We start from the raw sequence: 26,979 nt of genomic DNA, 5'->3' as shown, positions 1-26,979 counted from the left end.
AGACAGATTTCTGTCAGAAATCGTGATTCATGTACAAGAAAAAGGTGTGAATGCCCAATAGTGGATGTGTCAAATGGATTACTGAAGTGTGGCCTTGTAGGCAGATACTACAAAAACCAACATCAAATTCAAAACATATCACGTAATTCCAGAAGAGAATCCTAGTGATGACATTTCGAATGGTGAATAATGGGGACCTGGTGTTCCAATCAGCTCACATTGAGTAGGATTACTGGTATTTCACTATTTTATAAATAAATTCCTATATGTGATATCATGTAATTTTGATTTGCAACGGTTTTGTGAAGTTGAATTTTACTAGAAATCGTGCCATGAATTACATTACCGTCATATTTTTGTGCAGACACCGCAGCAATACTATTTAAATTCATGAAAGAAACGAAGTCACTGTTGGGATTCCAACACAAATGCTCTATGGTAACATCTTCCAGCGCAGCGAGCTGGAAGCTTGTAGGTGTAGCATAAATACACACTGGTCAGTGCGCGAGGCAACATTGTAGTAGAAGGACTGGTCTTATGTACTGAATATTATATGGTATGTTTATCGAATTTGATATGGTTGTCACGACGTTAAGGGCTTAGGGCACAAATAAACAAACTTTCCATGTAGCTGAATTAAAGCATATTGATAACATATTAGTAAGCCTACAAAATGTATAATAAAAACACAGACATGGAAAATTTGCAATAGTGATGGAAAAATGCAAGAAATATGTCTAGATCTCACCTGTCCCACATTTATTGATACCGATTCAATTGGTTATGGAGAATTTACTGTTGAGCCGAACCGGTGTATGGTTGGCAAATTGACCATAGTAGTGGTGATTGACTAGATAGCGATTAGACGATTAGTTGCAAGGATAATGGCCAGATCTTGTGAGATTCATTCTAAAAAATCGCAAACAAACCACATTAGAGATCTTGCAAACAACAAATCGATAAACTATCTATATGGTAAGAATCTAATGGTTATGGACTTGGACTGAGATTGAACCGATAACCTTGTAGTTGCAAACCCTAAATCTGGCCACTAAAAACTGCTGGTTGGTCACTACTAATATTGCTCAACATTTTCCAACTGAATAACAAGTTTAGTAGCTCAGTGACTAACAAACATGTCTTTACTCATTTGATATATGCGTATATATCTTCATCTTTATGAAATTTTGGAGACAAAAATAATGGCAAAGAAAGAATTCTTCAAATTAAGGAAATGGCGTTCAAACTTGTATCAGAGTTTGTCACATCAGAGTTGTCTTCTCTATTTTATGGCAGTCAAAAACTATTAATGATTCACCATTACTCCGTTTGTACACAACACACAGTCACTCGCAATGAGATTTATTATCAACAATGCCTCTGAAGTAGGTAATGAAATCAAAGGATACATGCTACTACTCAGTAACATGCTTTACACATTTTTCTACGCATATAGGGCTTCAAAGCCATTTCAATTCTATTAGCAAAAGCGCGCTCAACCAGCAAAAGTGTTTTTATCAGTTATTAAGACATTCGATAACATCGCTGTGATACGTGAAAAAAATCATATTAAAAGTTGTACTTCTCTTAAAGCACAGAGGTACAGTTAAAGAACGAAAGCAATATGTAACCCTTTTAGTGCCATATGCCTACTCTTTTTAATGAATTCCTGTTTACAGAAGCGTGACATTTTAAAGACAAATTATATCCATTCTATGACTCGCAAATGCTTTTCAAGCTGTTTTCCAACGTCAAACGCATCCAAGAACGATAATCCACTGCAGTTTACCACCATGGAGTGCAATTATTTAGAAACACAGTCTTTAACACTCGGTTTTATTTACGGAGAAAAACTTGAATTTGTACCAATGCAAAAAACTTTACTCACCAGCAATAACGATCGCAAAGAGCGTCAATATCATTTATTACTATATTGTGAATTTTATTGCAAGTATTGCAGATGAGTTAAGCATCGTTAAATCATTAATTAAACTACAACAACCGGAAAAATAAATCAGTACGGCGGATATTTCCTCCTCCTAGTTTTGCCTTGTCCGATATTTTCAGGCATAATACGATGCAAATGCATACCTTCGAAATCTTTCGAAGGAGTACGATGCGGATTTTTAGCTTTCTCACGCATCGAACTTCATAAATTCCAAAAAGTTATAACTAAATTCTATGTATATGCCCACAAACAATCTCGGTTGATATTTTGGTTCATTATACAGTAATACAAAAACGCGTTTAATCTCTTTGTAAAGATTTAATAGACGTAAACTGACAAAACGTCGTAAAACCACGGTTATGGAAGACCAAGCGAGTCATACTTAACGCCGAATACCTGTTGGAGATACCGACAAGTTGGTGATTTTTTCTGAAACTACCGATGTGATTACCGCTGCCTATACTCATGATGTTGTGTTAAAACTGCTAAAAGAGTTCTGAATAAATATCGCCGAGTGATTTATTCACTACTACTGGACGTGATTTGACGCTATTTGGTAAGAAACCTCAAATTGTTGATCAGTTACAAAACTGCCTTACACAAAGCCACTGCACACTCGCAGACCTGCGAAAATGGTGCCCGAAGGGTTGAAATCAACTTGATATCGAATAATGAATACCATATTTGCCTTGTGGTGACCGATTTAACTCATGCACTACTATAAGCCCCTCTGTGGGGCTTACAGACAATTTAAATCAGACGGAAGCCCCTCACTGGAGCTTTTTTATATTATGTGGTTTGGTTTTCTTTTTGTAGCTACAAGTGAATGGATTCAAATTTTCTTGGTTCAAATGCTTAGTATGGAGACTATTGTAGTGTGTGCTCATGTGAAACTGACAGTAAAGGATTCTTATAAGTATTATATATATAGCATTTGTATTCATTTCATGTGAAACGTTAATTGCGGATGATTCCCAACATCTATAAGCACAAAAGCTCTGAAACGCGCTCGTAGAGAGCATACGAATTTCATCGCATCTGACGAAGACTTGCCTTGTTTGGCCTGACTCATTTTGTGAGCAGCTGTTTGAATGGCTTTTGTTGATACAAATTAATTATGTTCAACCTAAAATGAATTACTTAGTGAATAAGTTGAAGACTCTTTTATGAGAAAGAGATTTTGAGGTGATTTTTTTGTGAGCAGTACATTATGTTTATGTTACACAACTATTTATTGTACTGACTGAAAAGAAAAACGAAGTTGCATGTTGTCAGTCAAGACTCAATAATCATTTTTTATTTACAGCATGAAACTTTGTTGAGTCCAAAAATAATCCATCAGACAACAAGCAAAGCAACCTTTTCACTTCTAACATTCCTTGCAAAAAACATAATTTTCAGTGATTTGTCTGCTAATATGTTACACAATTCTAAGAAAATTTATCTTTGCCAAAATTATTTAAGCATTGCCAAGTGGAAGTAACTTTATGCGGATCCATGGTCTATTCTAGCAAATACATGTAGACTAATTATTATGACATGACCATGTAGTAACTGTAATTTTTAATTTCTGTAATTTATCTAATTGTGATTTTTACAATTTGATATAAATGAGATAATCTCTCTTCGAGTTAAATTCAACAACAAGATTGCATAAAGGTTTGGAAATTTTTTTGAAGGTGCATCCCCCTTTTTCTTATTTTGTAAAGAGCAAATCTGACAATACAACAATCATTTCAATGGGTATGTGAACTGACTGTTTGATATAGCCGCGTAATTGCCTTTAAACTGTATAAATCATCTATGTGAGAATTTTCTGCAAGTTGACAGGCTCGGTTACGATGGTTGTTTCTTGTGTCATTACTGACCAATGCCCCAGATGGGCGCAAACTATTTTGTAATTGCAAAAGGAAGATTTGTTTAGTAAATTGACAATGTCATATAAGCAAGCTAATAACAATAACTGAACACTTCATTGTTTTGTTAATTATTTGTAATATCTACTGTGACAAGCAACGACAAAAACTGAGCCAAAGGTTTCAAAAGAACAGTGAATATCACACTGTATTATTTAACACTGTTTACGAAAACCTACAATAGGTGTTCTCGTCATTTCATGAACAAAAAATAAGATTGTTATATATGACCTATTGTTAAAGGTTGACTTGCAACAAAATTCACATTACAGTTATTTGATATCAAAAGATTCACCATGTCTTATTCTGTTGTGTTGTAGGTGCAAATTATATGGGAATGTGATTAAAAGCTTTTAAAAGCTAAAAAAACCAACAGTTAATCGCAGCCACATGAGACCGCCGTAGTTTGAATTCTCTTTCCAAAGCGGCTCAAATGTGACGTAGTTGTTACAGGATGGTTTCTGTTTACACTTTCATGCAACCTCATTCGTCGAAATATTTTCACAAATATATTTCACACATTCAATAAAACCAGGTCTATTGTTCTTACGCGTCTATTTTATCGTCATTGTAATGCAGTCACTTTTAGCTCTGATATATTATAACTTACCGTAAAAAGTCGTTAAACTTTCTATCCTTAGTTCGAAGGCATACATATCATTGTCTGATAATCATGACGAGCTTGTTGGTCACTTGTGATATTCGAAAATTGCTGCAAAAATTATTTGCGAAGTATTGGGTCACATGTTCAGATTACGACTTGACGATTAGATCTAGCCAGAACAAAATTGAAAGTAGCGCGCATCTATATTTGATATGGGGTCTTCGGTAAAACCCGAAGTGTTTGTCATAAACTAGTGCTACGATAAGTTTTATATGGAGCTTTTTATTGGCCTTTCAATTCACATGAGAACATCACGTAACAAGACAATAACCAAACTGTCAGAACTACGTCAGAGAAATAAACAGATTCCAATTTACGGCGGCTTTTCGTTTTTGAGCTTTCAAGAGCTTGTAATCACATTTCCACATATTTGGCACCTACAACACAACAATGTAAGACATGGTGAATCTTTTGATACCAAATAACTGTAATGTGAATTTTGTCGCAAGTCAACCTTTAAAACTAAAACTAAAGCTTTGGAGGCTAAGCTGCTTTTCATCAACAACAAAAACTTCAGCTTTTTAAAATTCACTCTCAGAGTCGTAGAGCTCACATGTGTGCTATACGGCTCTGTTCACGTCTACACATACTGTTGCAACAATAAAGCTATCTCTCCTTGGAGCAGACAATTCCACTTCTCCTGTAACTTTTAACTACTAAACAGCTATGGCATTCGTTAAAAAGTATTAGTCAGCCCAGCTTATAGCTCTATGGTGACAGTTTTGTCTTATTAATAGAAACGCACATGCAATAGATTGAAGGGGAGTCTATGGGTGATCGATCCGCATGATGCCACACTATCACAGTATTATCCAAGAATTGTATTTCAATGGGATTATCGCTCAACTGAGCAGTTATCGGTGTATCTTAAGGTCGGGCCACACGTATCGTGTATTTTCAACTAATCTGGGAAATTCCATTCGTACGAAATTTCTGACCTGTCACACGGAGTTTCCCCACCACGGATTCGTACGAAACTAACTTTCAACTAGCCAATCATAACGCGGTGATAAATTGAAGCCGATTCCGTTTCAATCATTTGCTTCAGTACAAACATGCGGGTCAGATCTAAAAAGATAACGATTTGTGAGTTTCTAGTCGCAATTCCTAATTCCTAAAATCGGTTGCGGAATGTACACGTAAATTAATTTCGGCGCCTACAATATAACTGCGCTTTAATAAGGTCGTTTCTATGCAACTACAAAACTTCTAATGCTAGATGCACCGAGTAGTTGTAGTAGGCTGTTGTTGTAAATGGTTTTAGTATACTTTTGAATAGAGCTTGTACATTGATAATATTATTACGAACTATTACGTATGTACTACATTGCAAAATGGTTCTTTTGTATGACTACAGCAGGTTTTGGCTTGTCCACAAAACCGTTTTACTTTTTCTTCTAATTACAATACAAATTTGAACCTGACTTTTCAGCAATTATTAGCCTAGCTACAAAGCAGTTATATTTCTATTAAATACATATTGGAACCTGACTTTTCAGCAAATATTAGTCTAGCTACAAAACAGTTATATTTCTATTAAATAAATCCATTACGTCCATGGTGCTACTGATTACATATAATCGCCAACACAGTACACAGTTTTCAATCCGAGTTAGGAACTGCGGGCTAGAAACTCGCAAATCGTTATCTTTTTTAGATCTGACAAAACATGCGCAAAAGAAAACGGCCTTCAACATTCAACTAACCTTTTCAACCGACCAATCAAACAACGAGTCGTAGGAATTTCAGACCTTTCGTCCAATTCAGGATTCGTTCATCGTGCGCAACCAACGATGGACGAATTCGTCCAAATTTCAATTCGTACGAATCGTTTCGTCCAAATTTCGCCGATTTCGTGAGAATTTTGTCTCGTGTGGCCCTACCTTTAGACTCGCAGCTTACAAATTTCTTACTCATCAATACTCTTTAAGGGTGGTCAGTGGTCACGTGAGAGCCGAAACGAACTAAACGACACAAAACAACGTCGCTGTCAGTTGTAAACTGTTCAGCCGAAGACATTTCTGGCTGAAACGAACCATTTCGATCCTGCTCGAAATTTTGTGGTCGAACCCTTGCGTTTATTGGCTGGTTAAAATTCTACCGAGCACTCGTCACATTTCTATTTACGTGCGTGTGAGCAAAGGTAAATAGAAATGGGACGATCTTTTTATTTGGTTAAATAAACAACATCAAACAATTTATGACAAGGCTCTCCCGGACTTGTGATTGTGTTGCATGAATGTAAGATGTTGTGCTTGAGTTTTGCATAAATGTTAAAGAATGTTTGTGGTTTTATTTCCTGTAGAATATAAGTAATGTGTCATACTCATCCTGATGAATAATCGTTGCCTGTTTTATTTATGTAAAACCACAGTACTATGATTAAGACTGTTTTTGTTTGTTATGTACTCAGCATAGAAAAACATTCATATATTAACAAAAAGTATAATTTTGTTGATGGAAGGTTTGGCAAAATTTTTCTATCGAGTGATTTATTCTGAGCAGCAGAACGATCTTCTGATAAGTCTGCTGTGTAATAATAATTAATAATTGTTCCTCAAAGTTTTTTGTTTACAATAGAAATATTTAGTTTAAATACATAAAAACTACCAATGAAACAGTGTCCTGTCGCCATGCGTATGGTATCTAGGAGGTGAACTGACTTCGGATGCCATGTGACATGTGGCTTAGCCGACCCAAAGTAAACTAACCTCCAAACCTAAGTCAGCTCGGTCATCGCGTGACCACGGCTTTAGTGCGTCACCTTTGCAACATTACTAAAAGGCTGTGTTTCAAGTAAGCGAATCTATTACTGGTGCACCTTCCATTACATCACGTGGTCCATACATGCATACATAGCTGAGAGGTTCTATAGAGGTCCGAAGGGCTATACAATATTACATAGCCTTTTGCAGAGGTCTCTCCAAAGTCGTTCTGTTATCGAAGATGTCATTGGCAGCTGACCAAAATTAAAGTAAAACAACCATGATAGTTAGTGTAATTAATATAATTATTCAATAAGTTAAAGCAATGGTAAAATAAATTGTGGCAATATGTTACAATGCAATACTGTTAGCAGCGGATGACATTCAATCTATATATAAATGTGAGCGTTTGTCGGTCGGTCCAGTTGTATACGGATAGTTTTAGTAATAAAAAATTCGCTTCGCAGAGGATTTAAACTTGCGAAGATTGTAATCGCAAGTTTGCAAACACGCATAACTAACCACAAGATTGTGATTTTCGGCCATCTTTTTTCGGTATCCGTATTGCGATTGTAGGTTACTAACTAAATGTATATGTAATTTTTACTATTAACTAATATTACCATTTGTTTCATTTTTATAAAATCATTTTAAAATCCATTACCTCTCTTTTAATGTGACGTTTCAATTTCAGATGTCCTGCTACACTCATATTTTCGGTTTCTTATAAAGCAATCGCTAAATCTACAAAGTACCGTGGTGCGCTTCATTGCTATACATTTGTACTGGTATCATCCATAAAAACTTTTTCAATAGTTTTTCAAAGTAGCTTCTGCTGCAGCAGTAACCTTTGTATACACACGTTTCTACATGTATATAGTCACTGTTATTAATAATTCAGCTTAGTCATGATTTTTATTTTATTTTTTCAATTAAATAGTGCAAGTGCTCTAGAATATCGAATATCAGAATAGGATGAGGTTAAGCACTTTACAAAGAATCACAGCCATCTTTGGTACTAAAATGATCAGTGCTTGTCCAATTACTACATGAATTATGATGTTATACTTATTTCTTTGGCAATTAGGCTTATTTGTGCTGTTTGTCCGAGGTTGGAAGGAGCAGAAAAGCCTCTGACCTCTTGCATAGAACGCACTAGAGTTTGCGCAAGCAGAGTGCCTCAATAGTTTAATAACCTAACCAGTATGGACAATCATTTGTGTCACTTTGGTTGTCCACTAGTTTATTGAATGATTCATAAGCAGTTTGTTTGTGTGTGTGTGTGTATGTGTGCTCTGGTCACTCGCCTGTTCCCAAACACGTCGTCGCAAAGTACTGGCGACAGCACCGCATGTTATTAGCGGTGAAATGGGAACCTATGCGCCGGGTCCAGCCAAGGACCACCGATAGTTGCAGACGGCCTCGCAATAGTTTAGGGCTGTTCAAATGTCGCAAAAGGCCGCAAGCAAAACCTTCATGTAATGCTCGTACAGGTGAAGGTCACCATTATAGAAACGGCATGGCGAGCGAACATTTTATGTGATTCCTCGATTATGTTTAGCGATGTAGCTTATATGTGAACATATGCCACCGAGCCTAGTGCCGCAAGCGTTTTGCTGCGCAAGTTACCGCCAGAGTTTCGCAATCGATATGTGAACCAGGCTTTAGTATTAAGCTGCGTTCAGATCAGCCATTGTGCAGAGGCCAAGTTTGATCTGAGAGTGGGTGATTTTGTCCGTTTTTTATTTGCAGGGTCAGATAACTTTAGCTGATATATTTTAGTGAGTCACTCCTTGAATTTTGCTGACTGTTTCCTACAATGTTTTTAGTGAACTTTTTTAGCAAGCTGCCTGATTATTTTGCACTGCTCATCGCTAATAATGGATAACCATAAGGAGGACGATCTTTTGCTAACATAATGTGCTTCAACTATTATAATAACAGCAGTTTTCCGGGTTGCTGTTACTCATGAGTGAAGCTATGACAATAGCATACACAGGTGTGAAGACAAATATGGTGTTCATATTAAAGCCTGGTTTCCATATGACAGCACAAGGCCGCGACGTCCTGCGTGCGTAGGCCAGCTGTGATATGGAAACTTCAACACACGACGATAGCGCGACGTGCGTACGCTAATCGCAAGGATCCAACAGAATGGGTCCTTGCGATGGGTGCTCACGATTATGTATCCCACAATACACCGCTAGACCTTGTCAACCCATCCCATAATTCAAACGGAGGGCTGTTGTCCGAAGAAATCCGTCTCTCCTACGAAAAAGTAAGGAAATTATCCACTCTGTCCAATGCAAGCGTGGTGCCTACGCGCGATATGGAAACACCGCATCGCGGCCCATGAAATGCATTGTGCACGATCACTGGGCTGCGCACGATCATTGTGCTGTCATATGGAAACCAGGCTTTAATGACACTATGACTCACAGTAAAAAAGATGTCATTGGCTACTCAAATAGAATATCGGCTTTGAAAAAAAATTTTCTCTTTGGACTATATCGGTATCAGGCTTGTTTGCGCTGTTCACACGATACGATTCTCGGTCAGTAGAAAAATTGGTCAGAGAATTGACCCAAAATCGGCTGCTGTGACCGCAGCTTTAGTCTGTTAGATTTAGCTTTCTGCTTTTAGGAGGAAACTTATGTTATGCAAAAGCTATTATAACGAATATTGTTGGTTGGTCACATCGTGTATCTGCTCTAGTAGGGCAGTGGTGTCAGGTTTAATGCTTATTAGTTTGTTGTAGGGGCTTAATGGAAACTGATGTTTTTTTTCTTCTCTAGAGGGTATTCTCAGTAGAAGCATATATCTGACTTTAGTTCATTTTTGGCAATTGTTTCCAGTTCTAATTTATTGCAGCTTCAGTGGTAGTGTCTGCCTTTGAATTTTGAGCTAATATAATCGTGCATTGTGGTGCCATTTTGTGAAGCGACCAGCATTTGTAATCTTTAGTTACACACCCCATGAATACCTGTCATTGTGAAACAAAGGAACTCATCATGTTATTCAACTTCGTCTTAAGACTTCGTCAACAACTTTGTCTTAAGAGTATTATACACCTCTTACATAACCACTCATCCCCTTTTATTTAACCATTTCTGATGTGATTAGGAAACAGCTTTCTGGACTCTTGCTAGCTAGCCTGGGCATGGCTCTTGGGGTGGATATGGAGAGAGAGCCTGGGACACAGCGAAAAAAAGGTAAGATGACTTCTGCAAAACGAGCGACATATGTTACATATGACGCTCAGACTGATACTAATGGAAGCGTGTCGTTAGATTCGTATCTCTCGATGTATTAGATGTGGCGCGTTTAAAAGCCTATTGTCACGGTAACGTGACTTGATCTAGTAAAAAGCGCTATTTTTTTGATAGGCTGGGTGGTTACGAAATACCTCGTTTGATAATAAAACGATAGGAACCATAGGCTACTATTCTCTTGCGTTTTCACGTTAGCAGTTTCATTTCCTATACTGATAAAAATGGAGCCATTCAAAAATTACTATCAAAGCTAGGCATAGTCGCACTGAGACCAAAACAGTTTCAAGCTTTACAACATATTATCGCAGGTCTTGACCAATTTATAGTTCTTCCTACTGGCTTCGGAAAGAGTATTTGCTTTCAGATGGCACCATTTTGCAGTGGTAGGTCCGAGTTGTTCATAATAACTGTCGCGAATAATAATACTCGTGAGTAAAATAAAACTGAGATTACTTTTTACTAGATATACTTTTCTTTACTAGCAGCGTGCAATTCATTTTTGTTGTTCTATTGCTATTCGTTTGCTATGTTTGTATTGTTATTGTGAATTTTTTTTATTCAATTGATTCAATTTTTTATTATAATTAAATCAAAACATAATGAATTGAACATATGAAATAATATAACTGTCGTTATTGATTTATTATGCAACCAACATTTCATACTTACCAACCAGCGTTTGTTTGCTGCCAATTCAGATTAAAAATAATACATAATACTCGCGTAGATCATAAATAAGACCGTCACATGATACTCCTTCGGAAATAATGATTGTGATATTAGCGACTTCAGAAGTCGGCTTTTAGAGTTGTCTTCCCCGCGTGTTGCGATGTGTCCCAGGCTCTCTCTCTCAATCCCCACGAGAGCCATGCCCAGGCTACTTGCTAGCCTGACACGCAGATTTATTATTCCAACATCCTAGCACCTGCTATTTTACTGCTTAGCATAAATGTTATCTGCTTCCTTGTACTTACTCGCTTACTGCCTAGGAAGCTTTGCAGCGCCCAATCGTCTGTGATCTATGGATGTGACGATTGCCTGACTGATTAGGCAAACATATATAAGCCTGTGTAGATCAGAAACAATTCGAACTCCATATTTTACTCACGCTCTACGTATCACTCTGCTCTTGTATCACTCTTTATATTTTTAGACTTGCGCAATGAGCATCGGCCATTGACTTGATTAGCCTTCATATATTTTATGTTTTTGCAATTGAAAGTTTGAATTTTTAATAAATATATTCTGTTTTAAAGTTTTTTAACTAAAACAAACCAGTCTAATTCTTGACATTAAATCTACACCTAAAATACAGTCCTTTATAAATTCGCAAATCATAAACCAACTACTTGAACCACCAATCCAGCACTTATAGTTAATAATCCTTTAAACAGAGGGTCATTACAATTTCTATGTCATCAGTCAACTATTCAATTGACAAGTTAATTACTGAAGCAGCATGTTTGTGGTGGTCGTAGATAGTAGTTTGTGATTTTGCGGCCAGCAATTTTCTAACAGCAAATTGTTTCCAGCAAAACTGTTGAAAATCTGAGTGTATTGATTTTAACTATATACATTGTATAATAACCGCAAGTACATCACTAACTTCCATACTATACTCCACACAAGCTGCTTGTAAAACTGTGTATCTCATAACTGAATATTGTAAGATGGCAGATCTCTTCATGAGTGTTTCTATTGTATTCTCAAAAATCTGGTTAATCATTGATTGGCTTGGTTTGCTGAGCATTAGTATCTTTGTCAGACTTATTATTGTTGGCATAGGCCTGAAATCCTCAATTGTTTTATTTGTTTTCTCTATAAAACATGTTATAATGGAACTCTATACATAACAACCCAAAGGTAGACAAATGTATTTTATTTTATAATTTTAAAAGTATAGCACTATGATTCTTCGTCTTAACTTATTAGTATGCTGGACTTGGTAGATGGCATCGAAATCTGCAAGCAAACACATTAACAATCAAATATATTACAGAATAGGAGAATGTGTTCTAAAAATGGTAACTACCCTTGTTGCTAAGCTCGCACCTATTTTTTTGATCAGCTTTAAAATGGCTTTTTTGCTAGAAAAACAGCAATACTGTTTCTAGTGCTTTTTGATTCAACTTAACTAGCCCATGTTTATTACATTTACTGTGACTAGCATGCTCACTTATCACCACTTGCGACTCTACTACATGCCATTCAGCCACCTAAATGCTGAGTATTATTTAATGTCATACGGCAACCAGCTATATGGATGCAAAGCTTTTATGTGAATTTAATAATATTTTTAAAATTAATTGCTATTAAATCTAAGTGGTAAGTACAATGGCTGGTTTGGAAACTTTGGATAAATTTTGGCACAGTATTCCGATGTCACTGATGAAAAGATCCTGAGACCTACCGAAATTTATTAAAAATAGCATTCTTTGCAATTGTGTTATGCAATTAAAACTTGATTTTAATGACACAGATGGCTCCTGCCCCTACTTCTCTCATCTAAACCAAGGAAGAGTCATGTAGAAGGTGACGATGACTTCCATGATGATTTGGAATCAAGCGAACAGCTGGAAATCGAACTGTCAAGGTCTGGCTCGAACATAGTGGAGTGCATCGGTAGGTAAATATGACCAATATATCCAGGTTTTCTACAAAACAAAATATCTGGCACACATTGCAGCCTTGCTGCATATGCTAAACTGCATGGCTGCTCATATTGTGGTGCATAATTTGGGTATATAAATGTATTTTGGTATTAGCTACTTTCACTTATTGTTAGTGTATAAAGCAGATATACAGAAAGCAGAGTGGCTTGAAATAATACTGCAGCAGATCAGCGATATGTAGTTAAATTTATTTTATGGTTGATACATATGCTTTTTATAATAATATTAGCATATGATATTTATTTAGCAGGTTATGAGGTACAGAGCTTAAAACTCAACTGCAATGACTGCACCAGCTTTATAGCCTCCTGTCCAGGTTTACGCATCAGGGGATGATGCGATACTAATCAGTGTAAAAGATAGAGGTGGTATGTTTCCACCTCATCCTGTCATCACAAAGATATGTCTAGGCTCAGAACTGAGCATACGGCAGGGTGTCGACTTACAAGGAATCACTGCAGACATACACAAGCTGGTGGTCACTAAAACTCTTTCATCGGTTTTACAAAGCAATTTGCATCAGGGATTTCCATGCTCGTTCCACTGCACAGCGCAACGTTAGTTAAAATATCACCTCCAGATATTTCAGGATTATAATTCATCAGGAGGCTACAAAGGTAGCAGCTAACAAGGGAATCTCAGATCAAGGCTCAGCCGACTGGTCGTCTTTAGTCATGTGTAGCCTTTCACAGTATGTCTAGAAAAGTGTACCAATTGTCGCTTGTTTTCTACGAGTTTGCTGATGCTGTTTGCATAACACCCAAGACCCAACATTTATATTCATGGCAGACTGCAATCAGCGTACGATGTACCAGTGTGTATGCATTTGAAATCAGTTTGTACACCTAGCTATCTGACATGTTAGCCCATAGCATATGGCAACATTGATAATTTTGCAATATCTTTTGGAATACATGTGCATCAATATACACTTTTACTCGCACTTTTTATATGAAATAATCAACTTTATGTTTATAAATTTGCAGGGTAGGAAATACATAGTGTATAAGCGTTGTATCTACAATTTGAAACAAATATCTTGTGTGCTTTAGTAGTTATATCAAATTACATGTAGCAACAAAAATGTCTCTTGATTCTTTCAGTGTAAACAATGATGACTCACTTGCCTGACCAGCTGCAAGTGAACAAAGCATTGCCCTTCTGTCACAAAGCATGCGGCTATTTATGTAGGACACCACAGCTTTGCATTGCCCAGTCTCCTATAGCTAATAGGTCTTAAATAGGCTCGTAAATGTCACCTTCAAGAAAGGGTAGTGAGCTTCAGCCAACGCATTGGCATTTAAAATACACCAAAGGTCAAGCTGAGAATTAAACATGAGTAGCAGTACGCAGACCAACACACACAGGCACACATACATATTGAGCTATCCCTGCTACTTCAATTTGTATGGGGTATAAGTGGTAACATCACTCATGAGTTCAATATAGTGTCAGGGTCAGTCATGTAGTAGGACACTCCCCTGGTCATGAATATAATCTCCAACACATCTATGGCAAAACAGTCTTCAGCCATTTTGCAGCTGTTTAACTATGTGAATACAATTGTGAGAACTTTGCAAATTTTATGCAATTCAAGTTAGTTTATTTTTATCCTGCAAAGTTCTGATCAGACATCAGCTGTAATCAGCAATTTGGATTTAAATGCTCTCTGTTGTGTCCTTATGAGGCTTACAGCGTACCCGTGGTTTTATAGGACTATTTTGACTATTAGGACTAAAAATGGCTTGAGACAGCTGGAACAAACATTTACTGAACCAAAATGAATCGAACAATATTAAAGCATGAGCGTTTAATTAATCTAGCAAAAGGGCTACCCAAATATTGCAGCGGTAATATTAGGTGCTCAAAATTAGCCAGTTCAACCTTCCTAGGAGGGTTTTTGACATACACTATTTTCCCATGATGCGCAGTGCTTCGGAGTTGCGCCCTTTCCGAATCATGGAAACGGCATCTTCGCACTGAAACCACTGCGCACTGATCAGTGCGAAGTCTGTGCAAATTTGCAACAAGGAAACAGCAACTGCGCAGTGGCTGCACATATCTCCCATGCCATGAAAACGGATTCTTTGAGGGCCATGAAATAGTACAAAAGCTATCCTGCTAATCTTGTTTTTTTCTAATCTGATTTTCTTTCACCTATATTTAATTATGGTCTGCGCCCACAAGGATGAGGTGATTACTTTCCCAGACTTTGTTGTCGATGCCAACACTTTTCGAAAAACAGGAGGCACGTCCTAAATAACGTTTAAATAATATATTGCTTAAAAAATTCTTATTAAAAATATATTACTTTGTAAAAATTGTGTTAAGTTTTGTAAAACATTGTGATTGTGTTTTGTAAATAAAAGTATAATGATGACAGAGGCATAAAAAGACCTTTTCTGATGTTCGGTATCCATGATCGATTCAATTTCTCCATCAGGCAATTCGATTTATACAATGTCTGTTCTCTGGCTAATTTGCTGAAAACCACTGCGCAGCATGGTAACGTGTCAATCCCTTCGACTTCAGAGGGGGCTGCATCGCAGTACTGCGCACCATGGAAACATAGTTATAGTCCTTTTAACATTGCCCTAACAATAGACCGATCTTTAAACAGAGCAGCTCGTTTATTGTGAACGATATTTGCAATAAGGTTTCCTTTTATACATTTGGAAAATTTGCAGGTATTTTATAACCATAAAACAGCTAAAGATTTTTGCTTAGATTTTAAAATAACCTATCTAAAGTTTTTTAAAAATTCTGCAACTGAATAAAGCATTGTTGCAGAAAAACAGTGATACCTTATAGAGAAGTTGTTTTCATTGCATGAAGCAAGACTAAAGCTGAATAAGGATACTTCATTAATAATAATTTTGTTTGTGTTTTAAAGAGCCTTGTTAAATATTAAAATGGTTTTCTATTCTGTGCTAAAGTTTTGCATGCAAACAATAAAATAGAAGGAACTTAAATGACAACATAGGTGAAACAAATGCAGGCCTCGATTGAGTAAAATGTTGGTGTATTGTACCTAAGTTCACTTGAAATGTAGAAAAGAGTAAATTGAATGTAATAAAATCCTGCAAAAGTGCTCTCAACTTCAATGAGGAATTAGTACGAGTGACTGCGCGTTACAATCAGAGAATATGAATAATTAAGCATTTTGCTATGTACACACTGTACTCTGCAATCGAGCGTTTCAATAAACACTTGCTGATGTGGATTTAACACCAGGCTTGACCTCATAGGTCAAGTACTAGCCTAATTAATGACTCAATAAATAGCTAAGCAGTCTTGTCCCCGCTAAGGTTAGCAGCAATGATTCGGAAGGTTGGCGCATTGAGACTGCTGAAATGGAAATAAAAACGACTGAATCGTGAAAATGTTTTTAATGTGATTGTCATCGATATTCTAATGCACATTAATAACACTAGTGCCGTTTCCATAATTGGCAAGAACAATGGATTCGATAATGTTTTGTAGATCGCAAAACTTGCTTAGCTTGCGGATTTATGCCGTTTCCATGACGCAGATCACTTGTGGATTGGCTCAGTTTACAAATTATGAGCGTCATGGAAACGCAGCTATTGTCTGTTAATTCTCTAGCATGTTGAACTCTTCTCTAGTTGAGCTCTAAGAGATGAGTGAATTAATCACATCCTTCAAATAGCACTACACTAGACGGTCTCACTGTCAAGGACTGTTACACAGGCTGAGGATGTCTGACTGCTAACACGAGCTCAGTCCGTTGACTATCTATGCGTTGACTATCTATGCCATCTCACCGTGCGGCGCATGGGCCATCATCCTAACCATAATGTTTTGGAATGTTGCATATATGTTACAGCCATTCTGAAAATAGAAATACACACACATTTTTATTAATCATTTTGATACTTATGTGGCTACAACATATAATGGCACTGTTTTGAAGCTGTCTTCCATTATAGTTGCAGCTGTGTCAAAGGTTGGCTTGCAATAAAATTCACATTACAGTTATTTGGTATTAAAAGATTCACCATGTCTTACTCTGTTATGTTGTAGGTGCAAAATATGTGAAAAGGGATTACAAGCTCTTAAAAGCTCAAAAACGAAAAGCCGCCATAGCTTGGAATCTCTTTATTTCTCTGACGTAACCACGAAGTTTGGTTATTGTCTTGTCACGAATGTTCTCACGCGAAATGAAAGGCCAATACAAAGCTCAATATAAAACTTATCGTAGTATTAGTTTATGACAAACACTTTGGGTTTTACCAAAGACCGCATATCAAATATAGATGCTCACTACTTTACAGTTTTGCTTCGGCCTGGTCTAATTGGCAAGTCATAATCTGATAATGTGACCCAACACTTCGCAGATAAATTTTGCAGCACTTTTCGATCATCAAAGGTGACCAACAGGCTCGTCATGATTATCAGACAATGATATGTACTCATTCGGGGTAAGGTTAAAATATTTAATGAACTTTTGCGATAAGTTATAAGATATCAGTGCTAAAAGTGACAGCATTACAATGACGATAAAACTGACGCGTAAGAACAATAGACATAGTTTGATTGAATGCGTGAAGTATATTTGCGAAAACATTTTGACGAATAAGATTGCATGAAAGTGTAAACAGAATCCATCTCTCACAACTACATCACGTTTGAGCCGTTTTGGAAAGGGAATCCAAACTACGGCGGTCTCGTGGGGCTGCGATTTTATGTTCGTTTTTGAGCTTTTAAGAGATTGTAATCACACTTCCACATATTTTGCACCTACAACACAACAGAGTAAGACATCGTGAATATTTTCATATCAAATAACGGTAATGTGAATTTTGTTGCAAGTCAACCTTTAACAACTAAACACCTGGCCAGACATTTAGTTGTGCTGCCAAAATAGATGACTATGGTATATTTAAACCCACCAGTCTCATGTTCATCGCATCTCCATCATTCGCTCATTGAGCAATGCTATGGCTGTCCCAAAGTAGGTATTATTCATGGAGTAAGCTCTATGACTGCATGAACAGTAATCAATCAAAAGTTTACTATTTTAGTCATGTTTACCAGTTTGCCTCTTCGCTATGACATCACTCAATAGGCTTACAGTGGAAATGTCTTACGGTGTGTTTACACTGCAGCAACTACTATCAATTTTAGTTGCACATGAAATTGGCTGCAATCACATAGCTGCAACTTCCTACAACTCCACCGATGATTGCACAGTAAAATTTTAGATTTACCAGACTTATTTGTTTTTTGAAACATGTAAACAGTTAGAATTTATATTTTCAAAGCTTGATGCAGTTGCACGAGTGCATTGGACGGAGTCATTGACTATCTTTGACACCAAACATCTTTGTAAGCTTTTGCCCTTACAGATGTTGTTACCCGCAGCTAAAGCTTGGAACATCAGCAGAATTTATAACAGAATCTTTGTGATTGCTTTTGTCATGTTATGGAGGATTTTGTTCACCCAACCTCAAACAAGCTGACTATTTTACAGCGCTTATTGCTTGCTGTTTGAATTTTTCACCTTTATTGCTCTTCTATATAAATAAACATGTTTCACCAATCATTGCAAATGCTAGTTGACTTTGATCATGTCTCATCGCTTTTCTTCTTTTCACAGTGTATGACTTAGTATGAGGCTTCCTAGTTCATCTACTAGCAAAGTTATGGTAGGGATACTTAACAATCACTTTCAATACGTCTACTTCATTTAAAAGCTACAGAGTGACAAATCTAAACATCTGAAGTATGCATGAGTTGACATTAACTGACTTGCCCTTAATTCGATTATGGAGCAAACTTTGAAGGCATGGTATCAAATGAAACCATATACATGTACCTCTGAAAGGTGTTATGAGGTCGGTTAAAGTTAAACTAAGCCAAAATAAATTTGGGCCAACAAAAACAACACTTGAGCTAAGGTTAAAATGGTCCGCTGCTTCTGTAAAAAGTATTCACAAAATTAGCCATTATTCTTCTTTGAGGTAGGTTTTCAGATAATATGTCACATATTTCAAACATTCATCTTGTTCATTGCTAAAAGGACTAATATGCTCATTGCTAATATGATTAATTTATCTCTGCAAAACATTCCAGTTCATTAGAACATTGTCAAGACATGCACAACGCTTCATTTATTACTAGGTGAATGCCCTGCGTTGCAAGGGTAATAGAACTGCTTATAAACACTACATTACCTACTACATTACAATTACAGTACATCATCTGCAACTGTTTATAAGTTGTTTTATTACCCCTGCAATGCCAGGCATTCAGCTAGTGAGGCTATGAGCCCTGAAGCTAGATGGTAATTATTATCATTGCTATAACAGGACTACACTTAGACACAGATTTATATATATATATATATATATATATATATATATATATATATATTGTAATGGCTTGGCCCGGTAGCTGAGCCAGCCTTACTATCCTAACAAGCTGGTGCAGCCTGAACTCTGGGCCTTCCCCTCGTCGGCCTGCCTGACACACCTAGTGGTCTGATCAGGCCACGGCTGGTTGCCCCAATCTCAGGCTCACTTGGAACGCTAACACAGCCTGCTCTCTGAGACCCTATCTTGGCTAGTCTAGGTTCCGGGCTAGCTTACTGTAGGGCCTGATCTCTAATGCTATCGCATTTCTGATCAGGTCCTGTTGTAGCGTAGCCAACCCTTAGCCTTCCTTAGGTATCTCCCAAGCAGTCCTTACTTGAAGCTAGATCAGTTTTGGTAGAATGGTCCTGACTAAGCCACCCAGGCAGGCATAAACGTGATCAGTCGGTGTGAGTGAATTTAACCTATTTATTATATATAATCATGAATACATGTTGCACAGCAGCGCCCACTTACATAATGATTACATAACACCTAATTACGTTGCGGCAGGCCTGTGAGGCAGGCCTAGATATGCAGTGTTACATAATAGGGTATAATAGAAAAGCACACATAAGGTTGTAATACAGAACATTGATATCTAAGGATAAGAGCATAGTTAATACATTTGTCTAGTCCTCCACAATATATATATAAAGAAAATTGTTTCCTCACCCCGGATACCCCGTATGGGTGGTAAATTCTGCTCTAACTCGGGTCTCCTACCAGAGACCTGGGAGTTTGAGCACTCGCCTCAAGATCTTAGCTGTTCCCAATAGCGCACTTTTCTGCAACTCACCTGAGTTGATTGCTGTTGGTATTTGGGCAAGCCACATTTTATGCGCCGGTGTTATTGCGCCCAGTGCCCCAATGACTACTGGGATTACAGTTGTTCTTACATTCCAGCATTTTTCAATTTCTTCTCCAGAAAGGGAGATATTTCTCTACCTTTTCTTTTTCCTTGCTGGCTATATTGTAGTCATTGGGTACTGCTACATGTATATCTATTATAGCAACCCTCTTGTTTTCCTTGTCTACCACCCCTATATCTGGTTGGTTTGTCAGGACATGCTTGTCAGTTTGGATGTAGAAGTCCCAGAGGATCTTAGCCCAGTCATTTTCATGGACCTTACTAGGAGCTTCCCACCAGTGTTATAGTTTATTAAGGCCATACTCATCACATAGACTTCTATACACAACACCTGCGACATGCTTATGCCGCTCAGTGTATGCGTTCCCTGCTAGCTGCTTGCATCCACTGATGATGTGTTGGATGGTCTCAGGTGCATCTTTGCACAGTCTGCATCTAGGATCGTCTCTAGTGTGATAGATTTTCATTTGGAGTTGCCTTGTTGGGAGCACTTGCTCCTGGGCTACCATGATTAGCGACTCTGAATATATATATATATATATATATATATATATATATATATATATATATATATATATATATAGATATATAGATATATAGATATATATACTGTTGTTTATTCATTAGGCTCAGCTTACTTTTGTAGTCTATCAAGAATCACATGTAAGCCCATGTCTATTATTTTAGTGACATCTGTGATTGACTGGTTTAGAACATCAACTAGCCAGAAATGCAAAAAAAAAACAGAAAATAAACGCTCCATTTGCAGATTATGGTTATGTACATAGTGTTGACACAAAATTTTGCATAAAACACGCAAATAAAATCACATGAAAAATGATAGCAAGTAGGCAAGCAAAAACCAAATGTGTCGACAAGCCTGAACAATGATGTTGTGTCTTCTAATATACAACCCTGATTCCTAAAGCTAAGAGCTGTCTGATGTGGACTACTGAGCCGTAGCGATACTAACTGCTAGTCTAAACATTTTACTTGAACATTATCTTTATGGTAAATGGATTATGATATACTTTAAATGCACAAACCCTATTACCCAAACAGACAATAGAAAAACCATTTGTGGTTGCATTGTACTATAGCCATTTTGCTTAGTATCAAATCTATATATGATGTATTTTAACAATTCTAAAGCCAAATTAATCTAGCTTATCCATCAGGGTCCTATTGGGATCTGAACTGCAACACGATAAAAATGAATTTTTTTAAACTAATTTAATGTGAACTTGTTAAAGATTTTCATAAACATGACTTGACTTGGAGCTCTCTACATGCACATGTATTTTTCTATGTAATGCAAAAACACTGATTCAGTTCAAGCATGTACTCAGCTGCAATCTATTTCAATAACAGATTACCCAGTTTTTTCCAGTTAGAGTTTTCCCTCCTTGGAAGGTTGCATCTATGAGGTGTTAATCATGCCTCATAGCATTTCTCTAGAATTACTAGCAATTATCTGATACAACCTCCGGTAACTTCTCTTACTGCACCCTAAAACTTATGCTTAGTACCATGTGATTCTGCAAAAGAGTTGAAACCTGACAACAACAGAAGCTATGAAACATCCTGATAAAATACACCACAGTATAACAACTCCTTTCCAGGTCTTTAGTATAACTACTAAATTGATGAAAACTGCCATATTTGGTAAAATCATCATTTATTATTATTCTAACATTATGACAGAACTAAATTATTTAACGGAATGAAAGGTATGTACTTTCGGTACTATGTTATGCAAATAAAATGTATGAATAAATCGAGTATTAAATAGTAATTTGAAAGTATTCAAACAATGTTGTTTTGGTATAATAAATCAAAACTCAAACCAAAAATGTTTAAAAATATTGCACCGGCTCACAACAGCAGACTCAAGTCTTTTGAAATAATTTCAACAAAATACATTTTTAATTAATTTGTTGAAAACATTTAACTTACAAACAAAATGTAAACATGAAAAATTTGTTTAAAATGTACTAATACACATATTAAACTTACTTGTATTTCGTCTATATAATTTGTAAAAGCTTTTAATGATAAAAAAACAAATATCTGGCAAGCCAATTGAATTATCGTTTTTGGAATTTCAGTACTTAATGCTACAATTTTTAAAACCTTGCCGTAGTATTATTACTTCCCCTAAAACATATCAGTTGATGTTACACACATAGAATCAAAGTACTTGTTAATAAAATGTTGTTTGTCAATAATATATTTATATTTTATTTATATAAAGACTGTTTTTTGCATCATCATTACTTCTAAGAACTACAATTGTAGCTGAATGCTTTATGCCTATTTACCAAATGTAAATGTAGAACAGTCTAAACAGATGCAACTACTGTGAACTAGTAAGTGCTGCAGCTTTATAACCTCGTTACATTTATATTACTGCTACACTTTCCTCTTTAGAAACTCTTTGTTTGCATTCAAATTTCTTTGCGTTGGCCTGTTATCAAATTAGCTAATGTTTTACTTTTTCAGCGCTCTTTGAAGTTAGTACCAGTACCAGTTGGTATTATTTTTGAAATTTGCTCTTTTCAACTATATTTGCATTTATCTCAAATTTTTAACAGGTTACTAATGAGGTTTTAACTACATTACTAATGAGTTTATGGTCAAAACGCATACAACGATAGTCTGTCATTCTTGCTATAAACTTTGTAGTATTATTTTACATACCTAGTATTTAGAATCTTCAGTTAATAGCATCTATAAACTGTATGCAAAGTGAATACAGTGTCTTTCTTTTCGTGAATTTTAGCAAGTCAATAATTTTACTTTCCATTTTATTGACTACTGCAGTTTAACTATGTTAGTTTCAAAAACTGCAAGCATCAACTATTATAGCAATTTAATAAAAACGAGTTAATGTGAAACTAAAAGTTGTCCTTCTGTTAAAGCGTAGTGGTACAATTCCCAAATTATTAAAACATCACTTGAAGTTACTGTATCTTGCTGCAAAATGAGAAGGTAACTTCTATGTAATTTTGTATGCAAAATATAAATATTGTGTGGCGTGCTCCGAGCAAATATGTCAACAGCATTGTTGCTTTTAGATGCAAGCTCATAATTTGTTTAAATATGTTTCTTTTTAAATATTAATGCATATCTCCCAGTTGAAAATTTGGGATCTAGAAGCGACCACTAGCGGTGGAAACCGTCATGGTCAGGATAAACTTGCCTGACCATAATGTTCCTGATTGCAACTCATAATTAATCACATTTGGCTAATGTCTAAAACTCTCTGTACCATTGTGCTCGATTTCTCAAAATAATGAATATCGATAGAGCTATTAACAATTCCCATACAAAAATGAGAAAAGTAAAATGATTGCAGACATCTGTTATGATGAAAAAGACAAATGATTGCTATCAATTGGTTTTAGTCAAAACAATATTTGCATAGGAGGATGGCAAAATGGGTAAAACTAAAATTAATCTTTTTTTTAATGGTTTGTTGTTTGCCTATTTATTAAACTACCAACAAAAGCTCTAATAGAACCAGTTATACAACTATGTACATATGTTACACCATAATGTTATAGCAACATAGCAAGCCAATGTTATACGCATGTTTACACTCCAACATCCCAAAGTAATGTTTTTGTAACATTGCTGGGACATTTATTTGAAAGTAAAAACAATATAACACCATAATGTTCTAACTACATTGCAAGGCAATGTTATATAAATGTTTACGCTGGAACATTCAAAGGTAATATTTTGGGAATATTCCTGGGACATTCATTTGAATGTAAATATGATGTCACACCATAATATTCCAACTACATAGCAAGCCAATGTTATATGAATGTTAACACTCGAACATTCCAGAGTAACGTTCCTGTGACATTTCTGGGACATTCATTTGAAGTTAATGATGATGTCACATCATAATATTCTAGCTACATTGCTAGCCAATGTTATATGAATGTTTTCACTCGAACATTCCAGAGTAACGTTCCTGGGACGTTCCTAAGACATTCATTTGAAGTTAAATATGCGGTCACACCATAATATTCTAGTTACAATGCCAGCCAACGTTATGTGAATGTTTTCAATTGAACATTCCAAAGTAACGTTCCTGGGACATTCCTAAGACATTCATTTGAAGTTAAATATGATGTAACACCATAATATTCTAACTAAATTACAAGCCAATGTTATATGAACATTAACTCTCGAACATTCAAAAGTAACATTCTTGAAACATTGTTGGGACAATTATTTGAATTTAAATATGATGTCACCCCATAATATTCCAGTTACATTTCAAGCCAATGTTATATGAATGTTTTCACTTGAACATTCCAGAGTAACGTTGCTGGGACATTCCTGGGACATTCATTAATAATGTTCACTAACGACGTTATCATAACGTTTCCAAAGTATATTCCTGTAACATTCTGCTGAACGTTATGATAATATTATTGCACAACATTCTATGCAACGTTCCTGCGACATTGTTGGAACATAATTCTACAATGATCATCAAATAACGTTTGTAGAACGTTATGACAATATTTTTTGGAACGTTATTCCAATGTAACGTTACGGAACATCCCAGGAATGTCGTTGTTAGTTGGATATCCTGGTGAATGACAGGAGTTGCCCATTGTATTAGCAATTGCAAATGCAGTATAGAGTAGATATGCTGCTTTTACAATTATATTATATTCATGAATAAACTAACTTCTATTCATGAATAAAATATCAAATATATCCTGGGACATTCCTATAAAATTCATTTAAAGTTAAATATGATGTTACACCATAATATTCTAGTTACATTGCAAGCTAATGTTATATGAATGTTAACCCTCGAACATTCCAAATTAACATTTTTGTAACACTGCTAGGACATTCATTTGAAAGTAAAATTGAGGTAACACCATAATATTCCAACTACATTGCTAACCAATGTTATATTAATGTTTGCACTCGAACATTCAAAAGTAACATTCCTGAAACATTGTTGGGACAATTATTTGAATGTAAATATGATGTCACCCCATAATATTCCAGCTACATTTCAAGCCAATGTTATATGAATGTTTTCACTTGAACATTCCAGAGTAACGTTCCTGGGACGTTCCTAAGACATTCATTTGAAGGTAAATATGACGTCACACCATAATATTCTAGCTACATTGCCAGCCAACGTCATGTGAATGTTTTCACTTGAACATTCCAGAGTAACGTTCCTGGGACGTTCCTAAGACATTCATTAGAAGGTAAATATGACGTCACACCATAATATTCTAGCTACATTGCCAGCCAACGTCATGTGAATGTTTTCACTTGAACATTCCAGAGTAACGTTCCTGGGACATTTCTAAGACATTCGTTTGAAGTTAATTATGATGTCACACCATAATATTCTAGTTACATTGCAAGCCAATGTTATGTGAATGTTAACACTCAAACATTCAAAAGTAACCTTCCTGAAAAAATTGCTAGAAAATTCATTTGAAGTAAAATATGATGTCGCGCCATAATATTCTAGTTACATTGCAAGCCAATGTTATATGAATGTTAACCCTCGAACATTCAAAAGTAACATTTCTGTAACATTGCTAGGACATTCATTTGAAAGTAAAATTGATGTAACACCATAATGTTCTAACTACGTTACAAGCCAATGTTATATGAACATCAACTCTCGAACATTCAAAAGTAACATTCCTGAAACATTGTTGGGACAATTATTTGAATGTAAATATGATGTCACCCCATAATATTCCAGTTACATTTCAAGCCAATGTTATATGAATGTTTTCACTCGAACATTCCAGAGTAACGTTGCCGGGACATTCCTGGGACATTCATTAATAATGTTCGCTAACGACGTTATGATAACGTTTCCAAAGTATATTCCTGTAACATTCTGCTGAACGTTATGATAATATTATTGCACAACATTCTATGCAACGTTCCTGCGACATTGTTGGAACATAATTCTACAATGATCATCAAATAACGTTTGTAGAACGTTATGACAATGTTTTTTTTGGAACGTTATTTCAGCGTAACGTTACGGAACATCCCAGGAATGTCGTTGTTAGTTGGGTAGCTATAGGTAATTAAAATCCACATTCTAATAGATTTAAACCCATGACAAATGCATTGATAATTTTCTCATCCGAACGCTCTACCATGAGCTAGAACGGCATATCAATAAGATATATTTTTATACACCCATATGCCATGCGCATGCAAATTATTTTAGCTTTGCACAAAATATTTTGTTAGACAAGTATATGCAGCATGATGTTTCTTTGTTTTTTATCAACTGGGCAAATTTGTTCAGCCCACGAAATCAACAATAGCTTAGCTAAAACTTGAAATTTGGCTTTAAATGTACCAATTATATTCATTATTAAATGATATGCGCCATTTAACTCATCCGTCTAAGTCATCCAGATCTATTATCAAGTACATCTGGTATTCGCTACAACAAATTGATAAAATGCATGTTAAAAGTCTATAGTTTATTAAAATACTTACTAAAACTTCTTTCAAGTATGTGTTCGGTG

General features: G+C 36.0%; 2 long non-coding RNA genes across 2 annotated transcripts in view; one reads left to right on the top strand and one right to left on the bottom strand.

The window, feature by feature from the left end:
- Nucleotides 1-26,979, bottom strand: part of LOC137387231 (uncharacterized) — a 255,279-nt gene continuing 228,300 nt past the window's right edge. The window contains exons 4-5 of the long non-coding RNA XR_010977885.1: nt 758-909; nt 1-243 (exon numbers count right to left, since the gene is read on the bottom strand). This is a non-coding gene — a long non-coding RNA (uncharacterized lncRNA). The remainder of the gene's footprint in view (nt 244-757; nt 910-26,979) is intronic.
- LOC137388613 (uncharacterized) lies at nt 10,316-14,151 on the top strand. Its single transcript, XR_010977972.1, has 3 exons — nt 10,316-10,445; nt 12,985-13,127; nt 13,425-14,151. It is a non-coding gene; the product is annotated as an uncharacterized lncRNA (long non-coding RNA).

The sequence above is a fragment of the Watersipora subatra genome, chromosome 2 (assembly GCF_963576615.1).
Source record: "Watersipora subatra chromosome 2, tzWatSuba1.1, whole genome shotgun sequence".
Taxonomy (NCBI): Eukaryota; Metazoa; Bryozoa; class Gymnolaemata; order Cheilostomatida; family Watersiporidae; genus Watersipora; species Watersipora subatra.
Note: the sequence above shows the minus strand (reverse complement) of the source record. Positions and strands in the feature narration are given on the sequence as shown.